At 53.6% G+C, this 20,034-nt stretch overlaps 1 protein-coding gene across 1 annotated transcript in view; it reads left to right on the forward strand.

The window, feature by feature from the left end:
• CMIP (c-Maf inducing protein) overlaps positions 1–20,034 on the forward strand; it is a 208,567-nt gene that overhangs the window by 5,723 nt on the left and 182,810 nt on the right. The gene's annotated exons all lie outside the window — the stretch shown is intronic.

Raw genomic sequence — 20,034 nt, forward strand, 5'->3', positions numbered from 1 at the left:
AGCCGGCACAGAGTAGGGGTGTGACAAGGGGCCAGTATTCCAATTCATGTTTTCCTGATTGCCCTGAGAGAACATCATGGAATTCTGTCCGCATGGAAGGGATTATTGCTGTTTAAGCACGAGCAGTTCTCCAGAGAAGAGAAGTCTGAGGCGAGCAGTGCGTTTGGGAAAGTTAAGGGTAGTTAGCAGATCTGGTATGTATGAAGGCAATGGAATTGTTGAAAGCAGTTTAAGAAAAATTCCTCAGGGAGCAAGCACAGTCTAGTTCCTTAAAAACAAAACTCAAGTTCATTTTTTTTCTTTTAAATTGAAGCAGTAATTCACACATCCGATACATTCAGATAGTATAAGGCACATAAGGAAAAAGGAAGCTCCTCTGTTATTCCAGGCCCTCGTAGGGCCTCAGTCTCCTCGTTGGCAGCACGCCCTGTTACCCATTTCTCCTGTATCCTTGATGACCAGTCTAGGCATTGACGCACAGGTCTGTGCTGTGGCTGTTGATGGACGGTGTATTCTGGAGATCATTCTAGAGCTGGGCAAAGGTAGCTGGTTTGTTCTCTTTTGTTGCTGCGTGATGCTCCATTGTAGATGCTCACCGTAATAATGGAGGTGGGCTATCCTGCATTGCTGGGTATTTAGGTTATGTCTTTTGCTATTTCCAACAAGACATTTTCCGTTTTTATTTAGTGGAGTTGTTCCTGTTTTGATGATTTGAATGTTTTTTTGCTTACGTCTTTGGTGGATGTTAAGGTATTTTGTCCCAGACAGCTTTGCAAGGGACACCTGACCGTCCCTCAGAAGGGAAGGGCAGTGTTGCCCGGGGTCTTTCCTGCCCAGAGTCATGCTTCCATCTGGTTGAATGCCACCAGCTAGGGCGCCCCTTGGAGGGACTGGCCCCTGCCCCACCAGGAGTTGAACACAGGTGAGCTTGGGGCTCAGACCAGTCAAACGCTGGCTTGTGCTCCAAGGACAAGGGTCTGTGTGGCCCAGGATGGTTATTTCCTGCTTCACCTGAGAGCGTCGGTTTTGCCCTTAGACTTCCTGCCTGCTCAGGATGGGAGCCAGGCCACCCAGCCCCGTGGTGGAGAGAGGGAGGAAGTGAGGATGTCTCTTCCTCACCCCTGGCTCTGGGGACAAGTCGCCCAGTGTGTTCCTTGGGGCTGAGGGAGCCTGTGCATTTGAAAGGAAGCTTTGCTGACATCAGCAGAGCCATAACCAAAGGGTGACGAGGCGAGCGCGTGCATGGGGAGGTGTCTGTGTGTACTGAGGCAGAGGGGTTTGCAGAAAAAATATTTCTGGTGCTGAAATTGGTCTCTGTGTTTAGTAGCCTGCTACGTGCAAAGAGCTTTATACCTGCCACGTGCAAAGCACCTAGACCAGTTCTGGGGTGTTGCGACAAGGTGGATGGAGGCAGCCAGACCCAGCAGAGTGGTCAGACAGGCAAGCTTGAATCATGCCCCTGCGACTTCCTAGCTGGTGGGTGACCTTGGGCAGGTCACCTAACCTCTGTCATTATCTGTACAATTTGAATTTTGGGGACTTCTTCAAGTCAGGGTTAAGTAAGGTAAGGCATGGCAGTACACTCATGCATTCATTCAACAGATAAATATCAGTGTTCTGGGCACTTTGAAGAAAACAAGTGCCTGCCGTCCTGGTGGTGGGTTGGGTGAAACAAGAAGCCACTAAGCAAGGAAATATATAATCTGGTGGTTAGAGGGGTCCTGGAGAAAACAAAGCAAGCAGATGGGTGGGGTGTTTGGGGCTTGGAAACTGGGAGCCTTGTTGCTTTGCACATGGTGTTCAGGGAAAGGTGTGAGCTCTGTGAGGAGAGCATTCTAGGCAGAGAGAATGGCAAGTGCAAAGGCCCTGGGGCTGGATCACATTTTGAAATGGACTTGTAATGTGGCTTGCACTTGGTAAATGCTCTGCCACTGTTATTACCCCTGCCTTCCAGGAGCTCTTGTTGTCTATTAAACATACTTATGAGCACCCAGAATGTGCTAGGTACTGGGCATACAGGCAGCTCCCTACCCCATGGAGCTTCCATTCTAGGGTTTCTGTTGTGTGTGTTGTTTATTTAACTTGCTCCCAGTAAGTAGTGAAGAATAGCTTTGGAATAGTGCTTTAAGAGATTCTTAAATTACAAAGCTCTGAAAAACTTTAAAAAACCATCAATGTTAAAGTGCCCTATTACCTACAACACACTAATCATCAAATTCGCCTCTATTGCTTTGCTTGTGGGGAAGTGAGGAGGGGAGCTATGCTGCCCAAAGACCCTTACAAATGACTCAGCAGCAGGGCTGGGATTCACACCTAGGACTCCTCCCTCCCAGCACCTTCCAGTACCTTCTAGAGCCTTCCGGTGCCTTCCTTTGTCATTGGCTCTCCTTCTCTCAAGCTGCTGTCAGAAATGATATGATCAAGAAAGGATATAAACAGATCAGGCTGAGTAAACTCACTTTGGAGGGAAGCAGAAAAGGCTAGATTCTCCAGTCCTGGGGTAGGTGGATGTGTGGGGCTCAGGAGGGGCAACAGATGCTTCCCTAGGGCTGGGCTGGCTGGGTCCAGCTCAGGTGGGGTTATTAGGTGAGGGAAGATAACACTGGAACTCGTGGTGGTTTCCTGGGTGTCTGGGGCCAGTCCTAAGCCTTTGGAGGCTCAGGAAAGCTGCAGATAGGAGCACACAGTCTGGAGAACCCATGCCCAGCCTCCTTGCTGCCCATTTTGGCTCTTTGTCCAGCCCAGGTGAATTGGATCACCAGCACGTGCTGGAGTGAGGCACACAGAGGCCATGGAGCTATCCACGTGGATGATGTCAGGCATTAGTCAGGGTAGGTTAACTGTTCTAACAACCAGTCCCCAAATCTCGTGGCTTCATGCAACACGGTTTACTTCTTGCTCACAGTACAGCAGGGATCTGCCCGACTGGACCGCGCAGGCACTCGGCTCCTTCCTCCTCCTTCCTCCAGGGCCTCATTGAGTGGGGGGACGGGGAAGGGGGTGAGCAGGAAGCAGAGCTGGTGGTTGGCCTGGCCTTTGGCTCTGTCTGGCACAGCTCAGTTGTGTGTCTACTACTCCCAGTTGCAGGGGAGGCTGGGGACAGGGCTTAGTTGTGTCCAGGAGAAAGGAGACTGTGAAATGGTGATGACTCGCACCCAGGATCCTCGAGACACCATGGAAGTTGGGAGGTTTCCAGGGTACCAATGGCAGGGCTGCTTCCCTGGAAAGGAAGTTTGGGCAGCACGGTCTCCTCTTGCTTTGGGGTGCCAGCTTGGTGGTAGGTCAGGAAAGGGCAGGTTTCTCTGGTGGGGAGTAAAATAGGATAAGTGAACTTACTGAAGGGGACAGAGCAATGCACGCATGACTGGTGATCTTTACTGTCCACGTACTGTGTGCAGCAGTGGAGTTGGGGGGCAGAGGAAGGGCTGCCCCCACGCTTGAGTGTGTGTTTCCATGAATATATGTGCATCTGTTGGATATACATTAAGTTATTTGAGCTTCTTGCAGTTGCAGAAACATCTTAGTTGGGGATCAGTGGGCTTATCAGTTTGGTGTTTGCCAGTGTTTGGCTGACATTTCTTTGTGAATTTGTCAAGCGAGTTCAGGGAACCTGTGTTAGAAAGTTAACGCTGAGTATTTGTTAAGGGCAAGCACCAGGTACTAAGTTTGTGAATTGAGTACCAGATACTATGTATGCAAAGGGAGTTTCCCAGGCACTACGTTTGCAGAGGGAGTTTCCCAGGCACTGGACTGAGTGGGAACCCCCAGGCAGTGGACTGGAGTGAGTGCCCCCAGGCGCTGGGCGGAGGGAGTGCCCCTGGGTACTGGATTTGCAACTGCAGTGTGCCCAGGTGCAGCGAGTAGAAAGGGGGTGCGCCCAGGTACCGCACTTGCCAAGTCAGGCACAATCTTCCCCTGCAAAGGCTCACAGTTAAATTGGGGTCCACTACCAATCATGATAGACTACAGAACGAAGTATATATCCTCAGAGAGGTTTATGCTTTGTCCCCCACCCACGAGGCAGGGAGTTTCGGGAGAGTTTTGTAGGAGAGACACCGTCTGGACAGACAGAGCTAGGATTGCGACTGGCAGAGATGGGGCAGGGGGCTGGGGGTGGGAGTGGGCAGAGGGAGCAGTGAGAAAAGGGAGAGAGGCCAGAGCGGCTGGGACACGTTCTGGGTGGTCTGCGGCCTTCTCCCCAAGTGCTGGGCTCCATTCGAGAGTGTAGGAGATAAAGATGGAGGCTGGGTCACTTCCCGCAGCGGCCCCGAGCCGGGATGCGGTTAGTGCTGACTGACTAGGGCATGTTCTGGCTGGCAGGGCCCTGATCACTGCACAGACATGGGGGACTGGCCGCCAGCTGGGAGCCTGGGATGCCCCTGAATTGGAAGCTTCAGGAGTGCAGGGACTGGAGTTACCAGGGCCGGGCATCAGTCACAGTGGTGACCACTGCAGCGGCCGTTCACAGCGTCCCTTTGCCAGGAGCTGTGCTGGCCAGTCACACTGGAGATCCCCACAGCCAGCCAGCGAGATGCTGCTGATCTCCCCATTTTACAAGGGGGGACACTGAAACTCTGCCTCTCTGCAGACGTTCTTTGCCAGAACGAGTGGATGAATGAGAGGGGGAATGAACGAATGGGGCTGCTGTAGTCGGCTGTTGGGTGGTCCCTCCTGTTGAAAGGAGAGGGAAGGCCACGTTTGGACTGCTGCCCTTCACTTCGTGTGACCCCACGCTCTCTGGCCTCCGCGTGACGGGCGTGCCAGCCGGGGCCGCTGAGGCTGATGGAGGGAGTGCCACAGACCTATGCGTTGCCCAGCACAGGGTTCCTGGCTCACCACTGTGCCTGTGAGGCTGCTGTGCCAGGCCTGCTGTCCCTGGAGTGCCCGCCGGGCTTCCACCGTACTTCCTGAATCCTGGGCCTGAAACCTCTGCTGTGAGCTTTGGCTCACACGGCTTCCCTTCTGGAACCTTCCTTCCTGGAGACCTGGTGGGAAGGCTCAGCCTGGCCCTGGGGCCCTTGGGAAGGTGGCCCCGTGGGCCAAAGCCCAAGATAGGAGTGGCGCTCTGCTTTGTGTCTGTGGTGGAGTCTCAGGCCACGGGCGGTGGGGTAGGGGGGCAGGGCGGCCCCGGTGGAAAGGGGAACAGTGACTTGTTGATGTCCATCTGCTGCTCTGGTTGGTTCATGTTTCATGACCCTGTGGCTGAGGCTTGCACTGGGGGTGGGAAAATGACAGAGCTGCAACTGTCCCAGCAGCCTGATGGCTCCCGGGCCTGGGGATCCAGGCAGGGTTGGGCTGCAGGGTCAGATGGATCAGGACAGGGTGGGTGGGGGTGACTGCAGGACAATAGTGAGAATGTCCTCTAACCGTGCTGAGGACCCCAGACACATTTGTACGTTTAATCCTCAGAGCAGCCCCTGAAGCTGCAGTTTGCGTATGGGAGACCTGGAGCACAGATGACCTGGCTGCAGGGCCAAAGGCCTTCTCCACCATGACCCTCATGCCGTGATGCCTCTTTGCTGAGGTCCGAGGGCAGGAGCCGGGGCCTCAGGACTGATGACCAGCCATGCACTGGTAACAACAGCTGATGCCTGCCCCACGCTTCCCGTTCTGAGCCCATCACGTGAGGGCCCTGTGAGGCGGTGCTGTCATCTCCATTCTGTGGATGAGCAAACTGAGGTCCAGAGAGGAGAGGTCACTACTTACCTGGCCAGTAATGGTGGAACTGGGGTCTGAACCTAGGCCATCTAGTTCCAGAGTGTAACTATAAGAACTGAGCAGAGTGTCCAGGTGAGAAGGGGGCCTTGTGGAAGCTGTAGAGTGGACGGAGCTGTGTTTCACCCTGGGTGATTGGCTGGCTTCCGGCAGGCGTGTCTGGAAGGGCCATGGTGACAGCTTGCTTTTTGCCTGCGCCTTGTCTTGGGACAGTGAGCTCTTGGAGAATCAGTTTTCTTGCCTGAGGTGGCCTGACCCCAAGGAGCTGCTGTCAGAGCCGGCTGTGTTGTCTTGACTTCTGTGAGCCTGAAGTCCCGGGCCTCCAGGGAGCGTGTGCCTCGCCCTGCCCTGCCCTGCCTGCCGTCGGCTTGGCATCCTCAGCCCCGGAGCTTTGGCACAGCACCTCTGCCCTCTGCCTCTGTGAAGGCTACCGACCCCTGGAGTTCCCCTGGCCCCCGTAGGGGTGCGGGCTCCCTGGCCGGTAGGGCCACACGTCCAGCCTGGTGGCAGTGCCTCTGCGCGCCTGTCTTCTCTACTAGCGGCTTGCTTCCGCACTTGTAAAATAAAACAAAAATAATCACACAGGGATGATGACCTTACAATAAAGAAGGGAAAAATTCTCCCATAATGCCACTACCCCAAAGTCACCCATGGGAGCATACTGGGGTCTAGCCATCTATGCTTTGGGGATTGTTTACCCGGTGAGTGGGGATCAGGTCTTATTCATAAGTGCTGAAGTATTTCTTATGTTCTCTCTTAGTGTTTAAAGTTTGTTCCTGTTGGTATTGGGGCCCAGATCACTCTCTGTGGTGGGGGTCAGCCTGGACATTGTAGGAGCCCTGGCCTTGGCCCCGTGGATGCGGGTACGCTGTTCCCCATAGTTTAACAGCAGAGATGCCCGCAGACATTGCCGCCTGTGCCCTGGGGGCAGCGTCGCAGGTTGAGACCCTGAGGCAACGTGCTTACTAGTCCACCTGCCAAGAGGTCCCTTTGACTGAGGTGGCCCAGTTGGCCCAGGTGGCCCAGGTGGCAGCCAGCCTGCGGCAGAGCTGGAGCTCCTGCCCCTGCCTCTCTGGGAACCTGGCTCGGGGGTGGTGACCAGGAACTCCACGGGGGCTGCAGGGGCCCCAGCTCCCTGTCTGGTGCCATGTGTGGGGCCCGAGAGCCAGCAGAGCTCCCGGAAGGAAATCCCGCGGGCCAGGGAGTTCGCAAGTGCCCCACACCTTTGATCCCTCAGATAGGCCCCCTGCTGTCCCGGATGACTCAGGACTTCACATCTGGGTTGTTGAAAGGGTAATTGCAACATGTCAATAAAAAAAGAGAGAAAAATCAGCATTAGCAAGTTTTGGTGTGAGGAAGGTGACTTTGAAGCCCACATCTCGCATCCTGTCTGCATTAAAGCATTTTGGGGACCCCCCCCCATTGTTCAAGGATCAGCTGTGTAGCTGCTTGAGGCCCCTGGCATCGCAGGCTCTGAAGGGACACAAAAGCATCTCAAGTTTTCTTGGAAACCCTGACTATCCTGCAGAACCTCAGGGTGTGCCCGTGACTCTGCGCCGTGACCTCAAGCACCAGGGCCTGGAATGGGCCGTCCGCCCCGGCCCCAACCCCAGCTATCACGTCCCTGGCTCAGACCAGATAGATGCCGGCAGGTGGTAGGATTAAGACATTACTGGTGGCTTTCACCTTAGCCTTCAGCAGCTGTGCTTGGGAAATAAGATTTTGATCTTGGAAAATGTGATTTAAACACAGAATTGAAAGTCACTTTTATTTCCTCAACGATATTGCCCCTGACACATGCGCAGGGCCTGAATCGTGGCGTCCAGTGTGAGCAGGCCCCGGGGAGAGCACCCTGGGCGCATTTCACGGCCCCTCCTGAGCAGGCTTCCGCTGTTGACCCCCACTCAGGTGGCGGCGACCTCATGCCTGCCCTGTTTGGGAGCTCCTCTTCTTTAGGGGTGGCACACTGTGTTGTCTTGGCCTCACTCATCCCATGGGCGGTGACCCTGCCAGGGAAGGGATTTCACAGAGCCCAGCTGTGCCCACGTTCGATGCCGATGATCAAACCCATGGTGGGGCTTCAGGGGCCCTGAGTCTGGCTGTTCTGCCCCCTGTTCCCATCCCATGGGGAGGAGGCCCTCTCCTCTCCAACACCCGGGCAAGGACTGGAGGCTCTGAGCTCCCACCAGACCCCCTGTGGAGCCTTGCCCTAGGTGGGCTCTGACCCCGTGGTCATGCAGGATTAACGCTCCGTTCTCATCCACCCTTCTCTGTGCCCGGGCCGGGCATGTCGCCTTAGTCAGCTGGCACCTGTGCTCTCTGGCTCCCAGGGCTTTGGCCAGTGGGGACACTGGAGGAAGGTGGACACTCTAAGCTCTTCCTTAAGGGTTCCCGCGGGCAGGCAGTGCCCCTTGGCCGCAGCTCCTGTCTTGTCACCCCCAACCCATGCTTCTGAAACCGTTCCTTTTCCCCTTGTCCATTCAGGCCTGGGGATAGGAACACGTGGGGTAGAAATAGAGTGACCGACCATCCTGGCTTGCCTGGGACCATCCTCGGTGTTTGCACGCAAGTTCTGTGGCCCCAGAAACCCCATGGTCCCAGGAGCCCCAGGACAGGGGTCACCTTGAGATAGAAAGCCACCTCACAGGCTTCCACACCAACAGGACATGTCATCCTTTTGTTACACTTTCCTCAAAGTGCACCGTTTTGTGTCGCCATCTACTTCTTCCTGGGGTCCTGGCTGGCACACCAGGAGCTCAAGGAGGATGGAATTGGTTTCAGAGCCGCTTTCTTCCCTCTTGGAGTTAGTGACCAAAGGGGCCATAATGCTAAAAATGGGAGAAAGAAATTAAACTCTTGCACTTGCACTGTTTTACTGAAAACACGCCCCCTTCAGAGACAAGTGGTCATGGCGATGGGGGTGACAGCAGTGGTGATGGCAGTGGGGCCCTTTATTTGCCCACTTACTGCAAGCTTGTTGCTGTGTTAAGAACTCCGATGCCCCGGTTGGTCTGATCATTATGACAGTCCTGTGAGGATTTCCCGGGATAAGGAAACTGAGACGCAGCGTGGGGAAGTAACTTGCCCAAGGCTCAGCATGGGCAGGAGGCCGGCCAGGGTATGAGTGCTGATGGAGCTCCCGGAGAGGTTGCTGTGCTTAGTGAGGAGGTGTTTTACAGCCCAGGCCGAGGCAGACAAAACCCACACTTCTGCTGCTTCTGGCTTGGATGCATGTCTGTTTGGGTGTGAGGCAGCAGATCTGATGTTCACCACTTCCTCCCATGCGGCAGGGCTGTGTGCACGAAGCATGCAGGGCTGGCTGGGCAGCCAGTTTTGGCCTTGCTGAATTCAGCTATGGCCAGTGTTGGAAAATGTTAGTCCCTTCTTTCCTTTTCCATCCCCTTTTCCCCCTTTGTAAATTTTTATAATTAGAATTGTAGGAAGCCAACGTTGGGAGAGAACCTGCAGGTCATCTGGTTCTGGGATGGCAAATAATGACACACTTGCAGCCACTCATTGCCTCGCCCCTGGTAGACATTGCGAATCAAGGCCAGCATAATCAATCCTTCCCAGTGAGCGGGGAGACAGCCGCTACGAATCAATTGTTGTTGGCATGCCACATGTCTCCCACTGTATACATTGGGAATGTGAGGCCCAGAGAAGTTAAATGACCTTCACAGCGCCACTGGGGCTGTGGAGCCTGCTCCACACCAGGGGGCTCCCCGTTGAGGGATGACTTTGGGTTAAAAGTCTGACGTCTAAACAGAGTGCGGTGTAGGGATAAGAACCTGCATGTTGCGCAGTGGTGAATGGATCTGGGTTTCCATCTCAGTTCTGCCTCTTACTGGTCGTGACTTCTTTGTGACTGGTTGTGTCTGTGAAAAGGGACATTGTAATCTGTACATCCCAGAGTTGTGAGGAATAAATGACATGGCATGTCTGTGCAGCACCCAGTAGACGCCGATCGAGGGCCTGGTGTGTGCCGCGCCCCACTCTAGGCACCACCGGGTGGTGAGCCGTGGGGCGGGCCCCGCCGCCAGGAAGCCCAGCTGCCCTCACGCAGACGAGGCCTGATCCGAGAATCGCTGGCTTTCTCCCTCTTCCCTTCTTGGAGGCCTGTGACACTGTATAGCTATTATTGGTTTTTTAACCATTCTTCTATCTTATCCACGTAAATTTTGGCCCATTTATCTCTGCATGACTTGCTTTGGGAAGTGATTTATTTTTTTAAATTCCTGGTCGCATTTCCGTCCTTATCTTGGGGGCGGATGGTCTTTGAGACTGTCACACCACCGAAATGACAGAACCTTGCCTAGCAAACGGATGTGCCAGCTCACTGAGTCTTAGGTTTTTTTGAGTGACACACTTCTTTTGAAAATTTGGTGAAAGCTGTGGACCCTTCTGCTGGCAGAATGGTAAGATGACAGGCTCATAAAATTTAGCATTTATACTATAGGCATTCTTGGGGATTGATTCATAGACACCCCCCAACCCCAGATTATAAACCAGTCTAGGGGACCTGTGACACTTCACTAGCAGGAAATGGAACTTTGCATGGAAAAAAACCATGTAAATGATTTTTAAAAAAGTTAATTAAGTAGGAAAGATCAAGGTTTTTATTCAGAGCTCTGCTCCTTCGGCTCGTCCGCACAGCATTTTCTGTGCTTGTTGATCTGTGTTTAGTCTTCTTGGTTACGGCGAAGTATTTTTTCTTTTATCCTAGTCTGGAGTTTCAAGGTTGGCGTTTCTTGCCCCTAAAATGTTTACTTTAAGATTGAGAACAGTTCTTCACTTTCTGATAAGGCAGAGCCCATCACTGAAGCCACGCTGTGGCTGAGCACAGAGTGACTCCGCTGGTGCTGCGGGTGGTGGCTCAGCGCTCAGCCCTGCCCGGCCCACAGAGTGGCCCTGGGCCACTTCACCTCTCCGACCTGTAAAGCTGGGGCACAGAATGGCCACAAACCTCCGGTGGCTAAGGATTACAGAGTAGTAAGCATGAAAAGAGGCCCGGAGAATGTCCAGATAGGCCGTGCTGGATTTAGTATTTGATCGCCTCGAATTTGACTGTGAAGTATGGATCCTTCGTGCTGTGAAGGTTGGCATTTTAATTGAGTCTGTATTATGGGGCTGCCTGGCAAAGCAGCTGAATGAGCCGCGTTCCTCTGTGAATTGCAGGTCCCTATGATTCTAAGGCGCTTCTTGCTCCCGGATACAGACTTCAAGGGGGCGGACCAGCAGAGTTAAAGAAAACCAAGGGTCTCCTCCTTGTTTGGTGACACATAAAAGGACCCCAATAAAATGAGTTCCCTTGTTTCCTTGTCTTTGACTCTTCGGACATTAGCCAGGTGCTCAGCCTCAGCCACGCCTTGCAGGGAAACATGGTTCAGATGACTAGAGAGAGGGTTCCACGGGACCATTTCAAATTTGGACATGGCATTTTGCCAGGACGATTTCTTTATCCACTGAATTTTGCATTTGCATGTTCTTAAGCCAAAAAAAGGAGTTGAACTTACCTTTTGGTTTGCTTCGTTACTCCCACCACATTTGGCGGTTTGGCGGGATGCGTTAGTGTTTTTTTATGACTCTCTAATCCGTTATCCGTTTTATAAAGTGTGCTGTCTGCCTGGAGACTTCTCCTGTCCCTGAAGGTTTTGTGGGAGGTCTGAGCCAGCTTTCGGTCCAGCTGGTAGTGGTTGCCAAGGGCTAGGCTGGGTGAAATAATGGATTCTGCCAGTTCTTGAGCACCTACTATGTACCAGGTGCTTGTGCATCTCATCTCACCCTCACAGCAGTCCCCTGAGGTGCCTGTGTTACAGGATTGGGGACAGCCCCTCGCCGCCAGTGTCACACACTTGTAGGTTGTGGCACTGTGATCACATCCAGGTTAGGCTGACTGGAGCCTATGGGCTCTTTGCTAAGCCCCATGCTTCCCCTGTGACCTCAAGGAACTTCCTGGGTGTTCTTTGTGTCTACACCCTTGTAAGGTTCCACTTAAGGAAAAGCAGGCAGGCGTTGGTTGGACAGGGAGAAGCCTGAGAGTTCTTGGTCCAGCTTGGCAGCCTCCTGCTGAGCTCAGATGCTGCCAGGACCGTCCCAGCTCTCAGCCCCAGCCTCACCCATGTGACCTCCTGGGGCGGAGGGAGAGGGTGTACAAAGGAGGTCTCTTTCTCATCAGGCTCCCTGGTTCACAGGTGAGAAAACTGAGGCTCCAGAGGGAGGATGGCGTGGGCGTGGCCACGCAGGCAGAGAGAGGGGTGGCCGGGTTGAACCTGAGCTGCTCTAGTCGGTATTTACCGCCCGTTTGCCGGGCCGAGGTGCGTCTTGGGGGCTGGCCTCATGACCTTGAGGCATACACCTGCCAGCATCTTCCTAGACTCAGCTCCATGTCAGGGATGGAGGAACAGGTGTGGACACTGAGTCCATGTCTGGTCTGGTGGGGCCCTTCAAGACCCTCTAGGCCGATGCTTTGATTTTACAGCTGGGCAAATTGAGGAGAGAGACTGCCCCCAGTCGCCATCCCTCCCCTGTACCGCTTCTGGTTTCCTTACCATAACTAGCATATGGTACCATGGTCTTTCTGATTTATTTAGGCATTTGAGGTCTGGGTGTTAGTTTTTTTTTTTTGATTGTTGTGGTAAAGTATAACATTTATCATTTATAAGTATATAATTCAGTGATGTTAAACAGCATTGTGTTGCCACCACTACTACCTTACCCAAGACTTTTCATCATCCCAATACAAACTCTGTACCCATTAAGCAACAATTCCCCCTCCCTACTGCCCCCAGACCCCGGCAAGCTCTCCTCTCCTTTCTGCCTCTTCAGGTGCATAAGTGGAAGCATATAATACTAGTCCTTCTGTGTCTGGCTTATGTCACTTAGCGTAATGTTTTTAAGGTCTATCCATGTTGTAGCATGTAGCAAAATTTCATTCCTCTTTATGGCTGAATAATATTCCATGGTATGGCCAGCCCACCATTTGCTTATCCACCCATCTGTTGATGGACACTTGGGGGCTGTTTCCATGGAACTTTTGGCTCTGTGATGAGCGCTGCTGTGAAAATAGGGGCAGATATCCATTAAGGGTCTTGCTTTCAGTTCTTCTGGATGTATACCTTGGAGTGGACATTTGTTTTTTAAAGATCTTCTCTCTCACCTGTTACATAGGGAACTTGGGTTTATTGTAGAATAATTAGACAATACAAATAAACAAAAGAAGGAAAAAACACTTAGCCCAGAATGCTAACTCGGGGATAACATTTTTGTAGGGACATTGATTTGTGTGTGTGGTTTTCTCCGTCCTGATAGGATTCTGCTGTACATGCTCAGTCTTTGGTAGTGTGGGATGGATGGGCCATTGTTTGGAAATATCAAAACCTTTGTGCAAGGAACTAGGATGGAGGGAGGAGGCGCTGCTCGGTCTGGCTTTGGTGATCCATGTGAATGTTTACCACTTCCAGGAAGCATCCCTCACGGGTGCAGGACATGTCCCCCTGCCTTTGACTCCTGGGTCCTGCTTTGCCAGTTCCCTCTCCTGTCATCTGCTCCCTAACTAGACCATCTGAGTCCTGGAAGTGCTGCCCAGCACAGTAGCTGGTGGTCATTCCCACACAGTAAATATCTATCTAATGAGTGAAGAGAAGAATGAATGAATGAATGAGTGAGTGAGTGAGTGAGTGAAATTTACAAGTGAGCCAATTGTAGCTGGAGGTAGATGTAGCACGGAGTCCTTCTGGGCCCTCTTGGCCCCTGCCACCTGCAGCCGGTGGCAGGCATGTTGGCAGAGTAGAACTGAGCATGTAGGTTGTCCCTTTTCCGAGTCCTTGCCCCTATCTGTGGGACAGGCAGAGGCTGGGCCCATGTGGCCAGGGTCACCCCCAGCAGTGAGGCTGTGCGGAGTCCCTCACTAGAGGCTTCTGCGGAGGGTCTCCTGGGCATCGGGCACTGGGCAAGGCTACGGGGTGGTCCAAACGAACATGCACAAAAGAACATGATAATTTCAGATATAATAAGTGTGATGAAGAAAAATACATCTTTTTCCCTTTTCTTCTGTCTTTATCTTTTTAAAACAATTTATCTAATTGGCTGTTTCTTGGTTGATTGGAGACCAGGGATGTAGGTGCAGTCACTGGATTCAAACCCCACCTCTGCTGCTTGCTAGCAGTGATCTTGGTGATGACCTTAGGCATTGTGAGCCTCAGTGTCTTTGTATAACAGAAGAGAGTGGTGAGTCTGGTTCCCCAGGTTATGATGAGGCTCCATGGCAACACGCTCATGGAGCACTGACTTAGCACAGTGCCTGGCAGGTCGTGAGTTCTCAATGCGGCAGCCGCTGTTGCCACAGTGAGCAGGTGACCATTGACTAATGAGGCTGAGGCGCCATGGTTTTAAAAGGACAAATCTGAGCCCATCCCGTTGATGGTTAGTGGGAGTGGGACTGGAAGGGCGTTGAGCGTGGTGGAGGCCACACAGCATCACTTCCCTGGATCCTTGGCTGAACTGGGTTTGTTCAGCACCCCCTCCCTGCGTCAGACTGTCTCCTCCCTGGGAATGGGAACAAAAGGACTCAGCCCTGAAAGAGGGCCTTGTTCCTCCCCCAGGTTTGGGAAAGCCAAAGGCGAGTTTCTGCCGCTAGTTGCCGGAGTTCTGTGGCACGGCTTTGTCCCCACTTCATCTAGGTCCAGAGCCTAATGATTAGATCATCAGGATGCCCAGCACATACAGGAAAATAAACAGAGACCCCTGAGCTGTCTTTGGAAGCGCACTTATCCTCACAGGGCATCTTCTTGGCTCCAGAGGTGTTTTTTAATTGAACAGGTTCCAGTTTGTTAGGCAAAGGGCTTGATGAGGTAGCGTGGTGCTGCCCAGCCCTGTGTGGGTCCAGCCCTAGTGTGGGCTCTGGACTTGGACCTGCGTTTGCCATCTGTACCTGCCCCTCACTGTGTGGCCTGGGCGAGTCCCTTGGTGTCACCGAGTGCCCTGTCTGCACACGAGCACCCAGCATCCCAGCCGCGTCAGGGAGGTGGGGAGCCAAGCCCGTGCAAACAGGGCCGGGCTTACCGCAGCTGCCAGGGCTGCCCTGCCTCGCTGCCGTGCTCTCTCCGCCTCTCAGCAAGGCTGCCCCTCCGCCGTCTCTGCTCCCCTCCACGAGAAGGCCAGAGGATTTGAACGGGGTCCCCTCGAAAGTGCCCACCCAAGTCCGAGCCTGGGAAGAACAGGAGTTCAGTGTTTACTCTCCCCAGGCCTCCCTCATTTGCTCCTGTGGCCTAGGTCCTTTCTTCACGCGGTGAGCAAGACTGAAATGCGCGACTGGGGTACTCGTGGCCCTCTGTGTCTGGACGAGGAGGAGAGAGCCTTAAGGCCCCGGCTGGTGGGGACTGGGAGGGAGCAGCTGCCATAGCTCCCCCTTTCCCTGGGCCAGCCCGGCTGTGGCCTCTGACATAAGCTAAGGTGGCCTCATTCCTCCCCCCATCCCCCGACTTGGGCCAGGTGTCTGTGTCCTAGAAGGAAAGAGTCGTGGATTCCAGGCCCAGCCCTGCTCCTGCCGTTCCCTACACGACGGGCCTTCTGCAGAAGGCTTGGGGGGAATGAGGTGAGAAAATGCACCCAGCACCCCTCACTCGGTGTTCAGACATCTGTGCCTGAAGCGTGCACTTGTGGAGTGCCTGCTAGATACCAGGCATTGTGCCAAGGGTGGGAGTACAGGGATAGCTCGTGGAGAGAGAGCTGTAGGCAGTCGGATCTAAGGCCCCATGTGACTCTGACCTAAACAAGGGTGATGGGGCTCACGGAAAGCAGCAGGGTTCCCCGGGAGAAGGCTGCTGACCGGAGAAGGGTCGACCCAGGCCAAGTGGAAGGTGCAGGGAGGAGCACAGGGAGAGCCTGGGGTGTGGCAGGGCTGGCACATCTCAGGGAGGAAGTGCACCTTGGCCAGGAGTGTGTTGAGCGGGGTGGGTCTGGATGAGCTGTCCTGTGTACTGGGCTCAGGACTTTGGACTTGAATATGGAAGCCGAGTTTCTGGAATGCTGGTGAACACCTTGTTCTTCCTGTTCAGCCACGAAAGGACAGCATTTTTTGCCCTGACTTGGTCATCCCTGGCGGGGCGGGGGGCAGGGGGATGGTTGCGCTGGTGGTGAGGATGGGACTCACTTCATTGCCAATAAGGAAATGACCTCTCTCCCTCAATCTTTGGTGTTGGTGGAACGACTCAAATGCCAGACCTTGAGGTCATTCTGGACTGGAAGCCTCTAGACCCAAGATAATGGAGAGAACTGTCTGGTATTGGAGATGCTGGGGTCAGTCTTCCACAGCAAAAGGAACCCCTTGGCCAGGGATCAGAGCAGCAAGCCAGGAGTTCTACCCTAGGCTCTACCACTTGCCAGCTGTGTGACCCTGGGCAAGTGGCTTAACCTCTCTGAGCTTTTGTTTCTCACTGGTACAGTGGAGTGGATAGTGGTACCAATCCCCTGGGCTTCTGAGAGGATTGGTGAGATGATTAATGTATGTACAGTGTGAGCAGTGTGAAAGTGCAGAGACAGTGCATGAGAAGAAGAGAGAGCTCCTATTCTAGGGTTACCAAGATCACAGAGGGGGGCGGCCTGACGAGCAGCCAGAGAGGGCTTCCTGGGACAGGTGACATGGAGCCCTTGAGTCAGACATTCCTAAGTTCAGGCTCGGCCTGTCTCTGACTGTGTGTGACGTTGGGCGAGTTATTGAGATTAAATTGGGTATGTTATTTGCATTCTGACAGTCTCAGGTGACCCTCCTGGAAAATGGGGTAATAACTTCCAACTCCCAGGCTGCCATGGGGGTGTAAGAGCTCCCAGGTCAGGGCTTCTGTCTGAATCAAGCTTCCTGCAAGTCCCCAGGGTGGGAGTGGGGGTGAGGGTGCTGTCTTTCGGCCCCCCCTGCCCTGTAAGGCCCCTGCTAGTGGCTGTTGGGCAGGGAACTGGGGGAGCCCGCCCCGTGACCTCCTTCAGAGCGTTACCCCTCGCCTGACAGTCCACCCAGAGCTGTGCGTTATCTTTTGCAGAAGTCATGAGCAGGGGAAGGACAAACCACTTCCTCTACAGTTGTCAGATTTATCAGGCACAACTTTTTTGAGTTTCAGTTTGAAGAGAATTTAGAGAATTAAAAAAAAAGAAAGCTGTTGAAAGGTGTTAGATAAATGAAGTGGCCTCACACCTCTGCTCTCTGCTATGTCCATGGTTGGGACAGGGCTCCTATGGGTCACGTGGGGGCCCCTGGGGTGCTAGGGGGGCCTGGCGGGTGCAGGGGCAGGTTTGAGAGGGTTTCTTTGCCAGGGCAGGCAGCTGGCTGAGCAGGTTCCAGGCCTCCCTCTGCCTGGTGTTTCCTGTCCTTGGGGGAGTGGCATGCAGGCCAGGCCAGAGAGACAGATGTCTCAGAATGCTGGCCTCAAAGCAACTTTCTGTCCCCTCTGTGTGTCTAGAGAAAGTACCCAAGATAAGGCTGGGCTTGATCTGAAGTCACAGAGGCCACCCCAGATTCTGTCTGGGTGGCTCCCCTCACCCCTGCCTGCCTGTTGAGACTCCACACAGAGGGGGACTTGGATTAGACTAAGGGCGAGCATGGGGAACTGTGATTGTGTAAGTCAAATGATTAAATATCAGTTTCCCTTAGTTCCACCTACCAGCTTATAAGTAAACACAGTCCCTGACTTCCTGGTATCATCTCTTTGCTTCATCCCCAAGAGTCCTAAGAAACCCTTTCTTAAGGAGAAAAGGGGAGCGTAACGTATGGTATACATGTACAGACACGCACACAGATGGTACACATATGCACACACGTGTACATGCATGCAATGTGCGTGACACTCATACACGTACAGGCACACACTGGTACATGTACACACAACGCACACTTATGCACACATGCATGTAACACTACTTACAGACACACACATATACTCTGTACATTCACATACATCTTCAAAGATGGCATTTCACTCCCTGCATTCCAGTTTACTAGGTATATGTGTGACTCTGGGCAAGTTGTATATCCTCTGCCTCGGTTTCCTCATCTCTAAGGTAAGATCAGTAGAGTATTTATGACCTGGGATTGCGGTCAGGACACAATGAAAGAATGCATGAAACACACCTAGGACGAGGCCCTGGACTGCAAGCTGTTCTCATTTCCGGTGTTTTGTGTTGTGTCATCAGGCTGGCCTCTGCTGTTCCTGTGGCACTTGCTTTGCTCATGGGTGGAGGATTTGGCCCGTCTGGCATGTGGTTCTGGTTACGAGTAGATAGTGAGCTCTGCCCCCCATTCTACGCTGCTGAATGTCAGCTCTGTGCAGCGCACTGTTCTAGGGCATTCTGGCACCCCCTCTGCTTGTCGAGTTCATGGGGGCTGGGAAGGGGATGGCAGCAAGCAGACAAGTCAGCAGTCACCAAGGCCCCTTCAGAGGTGGCCAGTGCTAGTGGGAATGGGGCACAGTGAAGCTGCAGAGAGACAGGGCGAGGGCATGCTTTTGATATTGCTTTAGTCAAGGAGGGCCTCTCAGAGGAGGCGGCAGTGATGGGGGAGTCAGTTTTGTGGGAAAGGTGAGAAGAACATTTCAGGAGTGGGCACAGCGAGTGCAAAGGCCCTCAGGTAGAGGCTGGAGGGGCAGGCAGGGGCCTCGTCATGGCTGCTTCTGCGGCCTCAGCAAGGGGCTTAGATTATATTCCAAGCGCCTTGGGAAACAAGGGCATGACGAGATCTGATGACCTTTTAAAAAGTTTGGTGCGAGAGGGGTCAAGGGCAGACTGTGTGTGCTGTTTTTCTCTTGTCCCTTTGGGCCTGCCGTGGGCTCGGGCTGCCCAGCGAACTGCTCATCCTGAGAGGGGGGCAGGACTGCTGTTCCCTCGCATGCAGTGGGCCAGGCTTGCAGCCTGTCTCCTCGTGTGCCCTCAGCATCCTGATCTGTACAACGGGCACGGGCATGGATTTTGGAGCCCTCATGGCCCACTGCCCGGCCTGGTGGCCCTGCCTCCCGCTTGTCCTTCCCCGAGGTCAGTGCCTCTCAGCTCTGCAAGCACCAGCCGCTGACGTTCCCCTGTCTTGTTTGCCGTGGGGGAGGGGGCCTTTACTCGCACTCCTCCTGAGTGAGGGACACAGAGCGGGCAGGGGTATGTCAGCCACGCTGCTCTGTAACTTCCGTGTCTGGGACGGGTTTCAGCACTGAGCTGTTTTCCTCTGAGTGGCCACGGCTCTTGCCCAAGTCAGCAGCGGTGCGTGTTCTACTTGGCCTATGTTGGTTTTCTTTTTTCTTTCTCCTTCTTCTCTTTTAATAGGTTTTTTTTCTTCCTATGACATAAAACTGGCGACTTGGATGTGGTGGGTAAGAATTAGTAGTTCCTGTCCTTTTGGTGTGGGAGTTGGGTGGGGTTGATTTAAACATTTATTTCCCATTAAGAGATTCATGGGCTGGGAGGCTGGCGTTAGGAGTGGAGTGAGCTCCGGGCCCAGCTGGTGACTGGCCGTGCCTGCGAGGGACGCAGGGGCCGTGCACGGCAGAGGCCACGAGCCAGTGACCCCCGGGCCAAGTCCAGTCTGCCGATCTATTTTCCTTGGCCCACACAATGTTTTTGAAAAAAATTCTTCAGTAAGTTGTCCGCATTTAAAAATCAGGAGAGTTCCCCTAAAAAAAACTGGATTTCCATTTTCTAATAATAACAACAAAAGCAAACACTTCTGTGTCACTTATTACATGCCTGACCCTCTTCTAAATGGTGTATCTGTTCTCTCCTCTGACTCTCGGAGTAGTGCTGTGGTGCAGGTTATCTATTATTATCCCCATTCTACAGATGGGGAAACCGAGGCAGACAGAGAACAAGTTTGCTCCTGGCTTTGCCCACGTTCCTGTGAGGAGGCCATGGGCTGGAGCTGGTGGTGGCCATGCACCCCGGGTTGGGCACGTGATCTCCATTCCACCCAGCCTTGTCTGGCCCACTGTGCTCAGGTTCAGTACCTGCCTGGGTCTGGGGAGGGGCATCAGACTTCATACCCTTTTGAGCTTGGAGAAGCCAGGATGCGGGGACAGGAACAAAGTTGCTGTTCTTTGGTTGCGTTGCCCACCCCTGATATTCCCTCCGCACCTCCCAGGCACTGCCTTCACCCAGGGCCCCCCTGGGCTGGGCATGCCCCACACCCTTCTGCTCTGTGTGAGCATTTGTAGAGGCTCCTTGTTTCAGTCCAGACCTCCAGTGGGGTGAACTGAGTCAGGCTGCAGGAGGAGGGGCCCCAGCCTCCTCTCCTGTGTCAGCCACACTTCCATGGAAGGGGAGCAGTGCGGGGCGGGGCGGGGACCCTATGGC

This window comes from Manis pentadactyla, chromosome 15 (assembly GCF_030020395.1).
Source record: "Manis pentadactyla isolate mManPen7 chromosome 15, mManPen7.hap1, whole genome shotgun sequence".
Taxonomy (NCBI): Eukaryota; Metazoa; Chordata; class Mammalia; order Pholidota; family Manidae; genus Manis; species Manis pentadactyla.